This window comes from Oncorhynchus mykiss, chromosome 10 (assembly GCF_057628025.1).
Source record: "Oncorhynchus mykiss isolate SJ-2025 chromosome 10, ASM5762802v1, whole genome shotgun sequence".
In the NCBI taxonomy this organism is placed as follows: domain Eukaryota; kingdom Metazoa; phylum Chordata; class Actinopteri; order Salmoniformes; family Salmonidae; genus Oncorhynchus; species Oncorhynchus mykiss.
Window position 1 is genome coordinate 85,988,412 of NC_143031.1, and position 8,494 is coordinate 85,996,905.

The following is an 8,494-nucleotide window of genomic DNA, read 5'->3' on the forward strand; positions in this document are numbered from 1 at the left end:
TCTGCTCTGGGATCTGTTAGTTGCCTCAGGATCTGTTAGTCTGCTCTGGGATCTGTTAGTCTGCTCTAGGATCTGTTAGTCTGCTCTGGGATCTGTTAGTCTGCTCTGGGATCTGTTAGTCTGCTCTAGGATCTGTTAGTCTGCTCTAAGGGTCCTTGTCAGCTTGCTCTAGGGTCTGTTAGTCTGCTCTGGGATCTGTTAGTCTGCTCTGGGATCTGTTAGTCTGCTCTGGGAACTATTAGTCTGCTCTAGGGTCTGTTAGTCTGCTCTAGGATCTGTTAGTCTGCTCTGGGGATCTGTTAAGTCTGCTCTGGGATCTGTTAGTCTGCTCTGGGAACTATTAGTCTGCTCTAGGGTCTGTTAGTCTGCTCTAGGGTCTGTTAGTCTGCTCTAGGGTCTGTTAGTCTGCTCTAGGATCTGTTAGTCTGCTCTGGGATCTGTTAAGTTGCTTGGGATCTGTTGTCTGCTCTGGCATCCTGTTACTTGCTCTAGGGTCTGTTAGTCTGCTCTGGGATCTGTTAGTCTGCTCTGTATCTGTTAGTCTGCTCAGGGTCTGTTAGTCTGCTCTAGGATCTGTTAGTCTGCTCTGGGATCTGTTAGTCTGCTCTAGGGTCTGTTAGTCTGCTCTAGGGTCTGTTAGTCTGCTCTAGGATCTGTTAGTCTGCTCTGGGATCTGTTAGTCTGCTCTGGGATCTATTAGTCTGCTCTGGTAATGTTTAGTCTGCTCTGGGATCTGTTAGTCTGCTCTGGGATCTGTTAGTCTGCTCTGGGATCTGTTAGTCTGCTCTAGGGTCTGTTAGTCTGCTCTAGGATCTGTTAGTCTGCTCTGGGATCTGTTAGTCTGCTCTGGGATATGTTAGTCTGCTCTAGGATCTGTTAGTCTGCTCTGGGGACTGTGTTAGTCTGCTCTGGGATCTGTTAGTCTGCTCTGGGATCTGTTAGTCTGCTCTGGGATCTGTTAGTCTGCTCTGGGATCTGTTAGTCTGCTGGGATCTGTTAGTCTGCTCTATGGTCTGTTAGTCTGCTCTGGGATCTGTTAGTCTGCTCTAGGATCTGTTAGTCTGCTCTGGGATCTGTTTGATTTGCTATCGGCTGCTTTAATCAGACCTCCTCGCCTCCTACCCCTTTCTCCTCTACCCTCCACCATTTCTTCCCACCTCTCCTTCCCTCCTCCCCACCTCTCCTTCCTTCCCCCTCCTCCCCACCTCTCCTTCCCTCCTCCCCACCTCTCCTTCCCTCCTCCCCACCTCTCCTTCCCTCCTCCCCACCTCTCCTCCCCACCTCTCCTCCCCACCTCCTCCCTCCCCACCTCTCCTTCCCTCCTCCCCACCTCTCCTTCCCTCCTCCCCCTCTCCTTCCCCCTCCCCCTCTCCTTCCCTCCTCCCCTCCTTCCCTCCTTCCCCTCCTCCCCACCTCTCCTTCCCTCCTCCCCACCTCTCCTTCCCCTCCTCCCCACTTGCCCCTTCCCACCTCCCCTTCCCTCCTCCCCTTCCCCCTCCCCACCTCCCCTTCACTCCTCCCCACCTCCCCTCTCCTTCCCTCCTCCCCACCTCTCCCTAACCCACAGTCAGCCACGCCCAAATCCAACATGGCTGACAGGAACCAGCCGGGGAGTCAGGAAAGGCAGAAGAAGAAACAACGGAAGCTGCCAAAAACAAAATGGCCGCAGCCGCAGACGAGTCTTTTCATACTTCCCCCGAGGACAAGGCCCCTCCACCAAGAGGAAGAAGAAGGGGCCCAAGGGCTCTTCCTCGGCCGGAGCCCCTCCTACCTTCCATCCCATGCCCCGCCTCCCACACCCCCGACCGTCTGTTTGGGGCGGCGAAGAAGGGAGCGAGTAAGAAGAAGAAGAGAGAAAACGGGAGAGACAGGAAGGCCGCTAAGGAGGAGAAGTTGTTCCCCACAGACGAAAACCTGTTCCTCATCAAACAGAGGAAACCTAGGAGATAACATGGGGGGGGTTCCTCATCAGAGGATACCTAGGAGATAACATGGGGGGGGGGGGTGTTCCTCATCAGAGGATACCTAGGAGATAACATGGGGGGGGGGTCCTCATCAGAGGATACCTAGGAGATAACATGGGGGGGGGGGGGTTCCTCATCAGAGGATACCTAGGAGATAACATGGGGGGGGGGGGGTGTTCCTCATCAGAGGATACCTAGGAGATAACATGGGGGGGGGGGGGGGGTGTTCCTCATCAGAGGATACCTAGGAGATAACATGGGGGGGGGGTCCTCATCAGAGGATACCTAGGAGATAACATGGGGGGGGGGGGGTTCCTCATCAGAGGATACCTAGGAGATAACATGGGGGGGGGGTCCTCATCAGAGGATACCTAGGAGATAACATGGGGGGGGGGTCCTCATCAGAGGATACCTAGGAGATAACATGGGGGGGGGGGGGGTTGTTCCTCATCAGAGGATACCTAGGAGATAACATGGGGGGGGGGGGTCCTCATCAGAGGATACCTAGGAGATAACATGGGGGGGGGGTTGTTCCTCATCAGAGGATACCTAGGAGATAACATGGGGGGGTGTTCCTCATCAGAGGATACCTAGGAGATAACATGGGGGGGGGGGGGGGGTGTTCCTCATCAGAGGATACCTAGGAGATAACATGGGGGGGGGGGTGTTCCTCATCAGAGGATACCTAGGAGATAACATGGGGGGGGGGTGTTCCTCATCAGAGGATACCTAGGAGATAACATGGGGGGGGGGGTGTTCCTCATCAGAGGATACCTAGGAGATAACATGGGGGGGGGGGTTGTTCCTCATCAGAGGATACCTAGGAGATAACATGGGGGGGGGGGTTGTTCCTCATCAGAGGATACCTAGGAGATAACATGGGGGGGGGGGTTGTTCCTCATCAGAGGATACCTAGGAGATAACATGGGGGGGGGGGGGGGGGTTGTTCCTCATCAGAGGATACCTAGGAGATAACATGGGGGGGGTTGTTCCTCATCAGAGGATACCTAGGGAGATAACATGGGGGGGGGGGTTGTTCCTCATCAGAGGAATCCAAGGAGATAACATGGGGGGGGGGGGGGTGTTGTTCCTCATCAGAGTAATCCTAGGAGATAACATGGGGGGGTGTTGTTCCTCATCAGAGGAATCCTAGGAGATGGGGGGGGGGGGGGGGGTAGGTAGAGTGCATATGTCATACATTTTGGCAAAGCTTTCATGTTCAGTACAAATGTTTGTGTAAGCGAGGGAGAGTGTGTGTGTGTGAGAGAGAGAGAGAGAGTGTGTGTGTGAGAGAGAATGAATGTGTGTGTGTGAGAGGGAGAATTTGTGTGTGTGTGTGTGTGTGTGTTGGGGGGGTAACTCTTTGAAGGACTCATTCTGTTTTATTAAAGGGGAGGTTTCACCGTTTTAGAGACGACATCCTGTTAATCTATTAAAGGAGAGGTTTCACCGTTTTAGAGACGACATCCTGTCAATCTATTAAAGGAGAGGTTTCACCGTTTTAGAGACGACATCCTGTCAATCTATTAAAGGGGAGGTTTCAGAGACCTGTTATCACCGTTCTACATCCTGTCAATCTATTAAAGGAGAGGTTTCAGAGACCTGTTATCACCGTTCTACATCCTGTCAATCTATTAAAGGAGAGGTTTCAGAGACCTGTTATCACCGTTCTACATCCTGTCAATCTATTAAAGGAGAGGTTTCAGAGACCTGTTATCACCGTTCTACATCCTGTTAATCTATTAAAGGAGAGGTTTCAGAGACCTGTTATCACCGTTCTACATCCTGTTAATCTATTAAAGGAGAGGTTTCTGTCAATCTATTAAAGGAGAGATTTCTGAGACCTGTTATCACCGTTCTACATCTTGTCAATCTATTAAAGGAGAGGTTTCAGAGACCTGTTATCACCGTTCTACATCCTGTCAATCTATTAAAGGAGAGGTTTCTGTCAATCTATTAAAGGAGAGGTTTCACCGTTTTAGAGACGACATCCTGTCAATCTATTAAAGGGGAGGTTTCAGAGACCTGTTATCACCGTTCTACATCCTGTCAATCTATTAAAGGAGAGGTTTCAGAGACCTGTTATCACCGTTCTACATCCTGTCAATCTATTAAAGGAGAGGTTTCAGAGACCTGTTATCACCGTTCTACATCCTGTCAATCTATTAAAGGAGAGGTTTCAGAGACCTGTTATCACCGTTCTACATCCTGTTAATCTATTAAAGGAGAGGTTTCAGAGACCTGTTATCACCGTTCTACATCCTGTTAATCTATTAAAGGAGAGGTTTCTGTCAATCTATTAAAGGAGAGATTTCTGAGACCTGTTATCACCGTTCTACATCCTGTCAATAAGTTCCCCTTCTACAGTATTTACAGTTGAAGCCAGTTCCCCTTCTACAGTATTTACAGTTGAAGCCAGTTCCTCTTCTACAGTATTTACAGTTGAAGCCAGTTCCCCTTCTACAGTATTTACAGTTGAAGTCAGTTCCCCTTCTACAGTATTTACAGTTGAAGTCAGTTCCCCTTCTACAGTATTTACAGTTGAAGTCAGTTCCCCTCCTACAGTATTTACAGTTGAAGCCAGTTCCCCTTCTACAGTATTTACAGTTGAAGCCAGTTCCCCTTCTACAGTATTTACAGTTGAAGTCAGTTCCCCTTCTACAGTATTTACAGTTGAAGTCAGTTCCCCTTCTACAGTATTTACAGTTGAAGTCAGTTCCCCTTCTACAGTATTTACAGTTGAAGTCAGTTCCCCTTCTACTGTATTTACAGTTGAAGTCAGTTCCTCTTCTACAGTATTTACAGTTGAAAAAAGTTCCCCTTCTACAGTATTTACAGTTGAAGTCAGTTCCCCTTCTACTGTATTTACAGTTGAAGTCAGTTCCTCTTCTACAGTATTTACAGTTGAAGTCAGTTCCCCTTCTACAGTATTTACAGTTGAAGTCAGTTCCCCTTCTACAGTATTTACAGTTGAAGTCAGTTCCCCTTCTACAGTATTTACAGTTGAAGTCAGTTCCCCTTCTACAGTATTTACAGTTGAAGTCAGTTCCCCTTCTACAGTATTTACAGTTGAAGTCAGTTCCCCTTCTACAGTATTTACAGTTGAAGTCAGTTCCCCTTCTACAGTATTTACAGTTGAAGTCAGTTCCCCTTCTACAGTATCTACAGTTGAAGTCAGTTCCTCTTCTACAGTATTTACAGTTGAAGTCAGTTCCTCTTCTACAGTATTTACAGTTGAAGCCAGTTCCCCTTCTACAGTAGTTACAGTTGAAGTCAGTTCCCCTTCTACAGTATTTACAGTTGAAGCCAGTTCCCCTTCTACAGTATTTACAGTTGAAGTCAGTTCCCCTTCTACAGTATTTACAGTTGAAGTCAGTTCCCCTTCTACAGTATTTACAGTTGAAGCCAGTTCCCCTTCTACAGTATTTACAGTTGAAGTCAGTTCCCCTTCTACAGTATTTACAGTTGAAGTCAGTTCCCCTTCTACAGTATTTACAGTTGAAGCCAGTTCCCCTTCTACAGTATTTACAGTTGAAGTCAGTTCCTCTTCTACAGTATTTACAGTTGAAGTCAGTTCCTCTTCTACAGTATTTACAGTTGAAGTCAGTTCCCCTTCTACTGTATTTACAGTTGAAGTCAGTTCCCCTTCTACAGTATTTACAGTTGAAGTCAGTTCCTCTTCTACAGTAGTTTCTACAGTATTTACAGTTGAAGCCAGTTCCCCTTCTACAGTATTTACAGTTGAAGTCAGTTCCTCTTCTACAGTATTTACAGTTGAAGTCAGTTCCTCTTCTACAGTATTTACAGTTGAAGTCAGTTCCTCTTCTACAGTATTTACAGTTGAAGTCAGTTCCCCTTCTACTGTATTTACAGTTGAAGTCAGTTCCCCTTCTACTGTATTTACAGTTGAAGTCAGTTCCCCTTCTACAGTATTTACAGTTGAAGTCAGTTCCCCTTCTACAGTATTTACAGTTGAAGTCAGTTCCCCTTCTACAGTATTTACAGTTGAAGTCAGTTCCCCTTCTACAGTATTTACAGTTATAGTCAGTTCCCCTTCTACAGTATTTACAGTTGAAGTCAGTTCCCTTTCTACAGTATTTACAGTTGAAGTCAGTTCCCCTTCTACAGTATTTACAGTTGAAGTCAGTTCCCCTTCTACAGTATTTACAGTTGAAGTCAGTTCCCCTTCTACAGTATTTACAGTTGAAGCCAGTTCCCCTTCTACAGTATTTACAGTTGAAGTCAGTTCCCCTTCTACTGTATTTACAGTTGAAGTCAGTTCCCCTTCTACAGTATTTACAGTTGAAGTCAGTTCCCCTTCTACAGTATTTACAGTTGAAGTCAGAAGTTTACATACACCTTAGCCAAATACATTTAAACTCCGTTTTAAAAAAAATAATTCCTGACATTTAATCCTTGTAAAAAATCCCTGTTTTATGTCAGTTAGGATCACCACTTTATTTGAAGAATGTGAAATGTCAGAATAATAGTATGATAATAGTAGAAAGAATGATTTATTTCAGCTTTTATTTCTTTCATCACATTCCCAGCACCCAACATATCACAGCACCCAATATACTGACCCTTCTAGAAGGTACAACATACCACAGGACCCACTATACTGACCATCCTGACCCTCCTAGAAGGTACAACATACCACAGCACCCACTATACTGACCATCCGCTATACTGACCCTCCTAGAAGGTACAACATACCACAGCACCCACTATACTGACCATCCTGACCCTCCTAGAAGGTACAACATACCACAGCACCCACTATACTGACCATCCACTATACTGACCCTCCTAGAAGGTACAACATACCACAGCACCCACTATACTGACCATCCACTATACTGACCCTCCTAGAAGGTACAACATACCACAGCACCCACTATACTGACCATCCTGACCCTCCTAGAAGGTACAACATACCACAGCACCCACTATACTGACCATCCACTATACTGACCATCCTGACCCTCCTAGAAGGTACAACATACCACAGCACCCACTATACTGACCACCCTGACCCTCCTAGAAGGTACAACATGCCACAGCACCCACTATACTGACCCTCCTAGAAGGTACAACATACCACAGCACCCACTATACTGACCCTCCTAGAAGGTACAACATACCACAGCACCCACTATACTGACCATCCTGACCCTCCTAGAAGGTACAACATACCACAGCACCCACTATACTGACCATCCGCTATACTGACCCTCCTAGAAGGTACAACATACCACAGCACCCACTATACTGACCCTCCTAGAAGGTACACCATACCACAGCACCCACTATACTGACCATCCTGACCCTCCTAGAAGGTACAACATACCACAGCACCCAATATACTGACCATCCTGACCCTCCTAGAAGGTACAACATACCGCAGCACCCAATATACTGACCATCCTGACCCTCCTAGAAGGTACAACATACCACAGCACCCACTATACTGACCATCCTGACCCTCCTAGAAGGTACAACATACCACAGCACCCACTATACTGACCATCCACTATACTGACCCTCCTAGAAGGTACAACATACCACAGCACCCACTATACTGACCATCCACTATACTGACCATCCTGACCCTCCTAGAAGGTACAACATACCACAGCACCCACTATACTGACCACCCACTATACTGACCACCCTGACCCTCCTAGAAGGTACAACATGCCACAGCACCCACTATACTGACCCTCCTAGAAGGTACAACATACCACAGCACCCACTATACTGACCATCCTGACCCTCCTAGAAGGTACAACATACCACAGCACCCACTATACTGACCCTCCTAGAAGGTACAACATACCACAGCACCCACTATACTGACCCTCCTAGAAGGTACAACATACCACAGCACCCACTATACTGACCATCCTGACCCTCCTAGAAGGTACAACATACCACAGCACCCACTATACTGACCATCCACTATACTGACCCTCCTAGAAGGTACAACTTACCACAGCACCCACTATACTGACCCTCCTAGAAGGTACACCATACCACAGCACCCACTATACTGACCATCCTGACCCTCCTAGAAGGTACAACATACCACAGCACCCACTATACTGACCATCCACTATACTGACCCTCCTAGAAGGTACAACATACCACAGCACCCACTATACTGACCATCCACTATACTGACCCTCCTAGAAGGTACACCATACCACAGCACCCACTATACTGACCATCCTGACCCTCCTAGAAGGTACAACATACCACAGCACCCACTATACTGACCATCCACTATACTGACCCTCCTAGAAGGTACAACATACCACAGCACCCACTATACTGACCCTCCTAGAAGGTACAACATACCACAGCACCCACTATACTGACCCTCCTAGAAGGTACAACATACCACAGCACCCACTATACTGACCATCCAGACCCTCCTAGAAGGTACAACATACCACAGCACCCACTATACTGACCCTCCTAGAAGATACAACATACCACAGCACCCACTATACTGACCATCCAGACCC

The 8,494-nt window shown here is 47.3% G+C and overlaps 2 long non-coding RNA genes and 1 pseudogene across 4 annotated transcripts in view; all 3 read left to right on the top strand.

Moving 5' to 3' along the window:
• Positions 1-2,011, top strand: part of LOC149980664 (uncharacterized) — a 103,225-nt pseudogene extending 101,214 nt beyond the window's left edge. The window contains exon 13 of the transcript XR_016484039.1: positions 1,568-2,011. The product of XR_016484039.1 is annotated as an uncharacterized LOC149980664 (transcript). The remainder of the gene's footprint in view (positions 1-1,567) is intronic.
• Positions 2,012-3,142: 1,131 nt separating this feature from the next.
• Positions 3,143-3,734, top strand: LOC149980665 (uncharacterized). Of its 2 annotated transcripts, none has more exons than XR_016483989.1 (2): positions 3,143-3,407; positions 3,502-3,637. It is a non-coding gene; the product is annotated as an uncharacterized LOC149980665 (long non-coding RNA). The 2 variants fall into 2 exon arrangements; XR_016483990.1 differs by having other exon boundaries at positions 3,294-3,407; positions 3,556-3,734.
• A 69-nt stretch (positions 3,735-3,803) lies between these two features.
• LOC149980666 (uncharacterized) lies at positions 3,804-4,114 on the top strand. Its single transcript, XR_016483988.1, has 2 exons — positions 3,804-3,931; positions 3,979-4,114. It is a non-coding gene; the product is annotated as an uncharacterized LOC149980666 (long non-coding RNA).
• Positions 4,115-8,494: the final 4,380 nt, after the last annotated feature.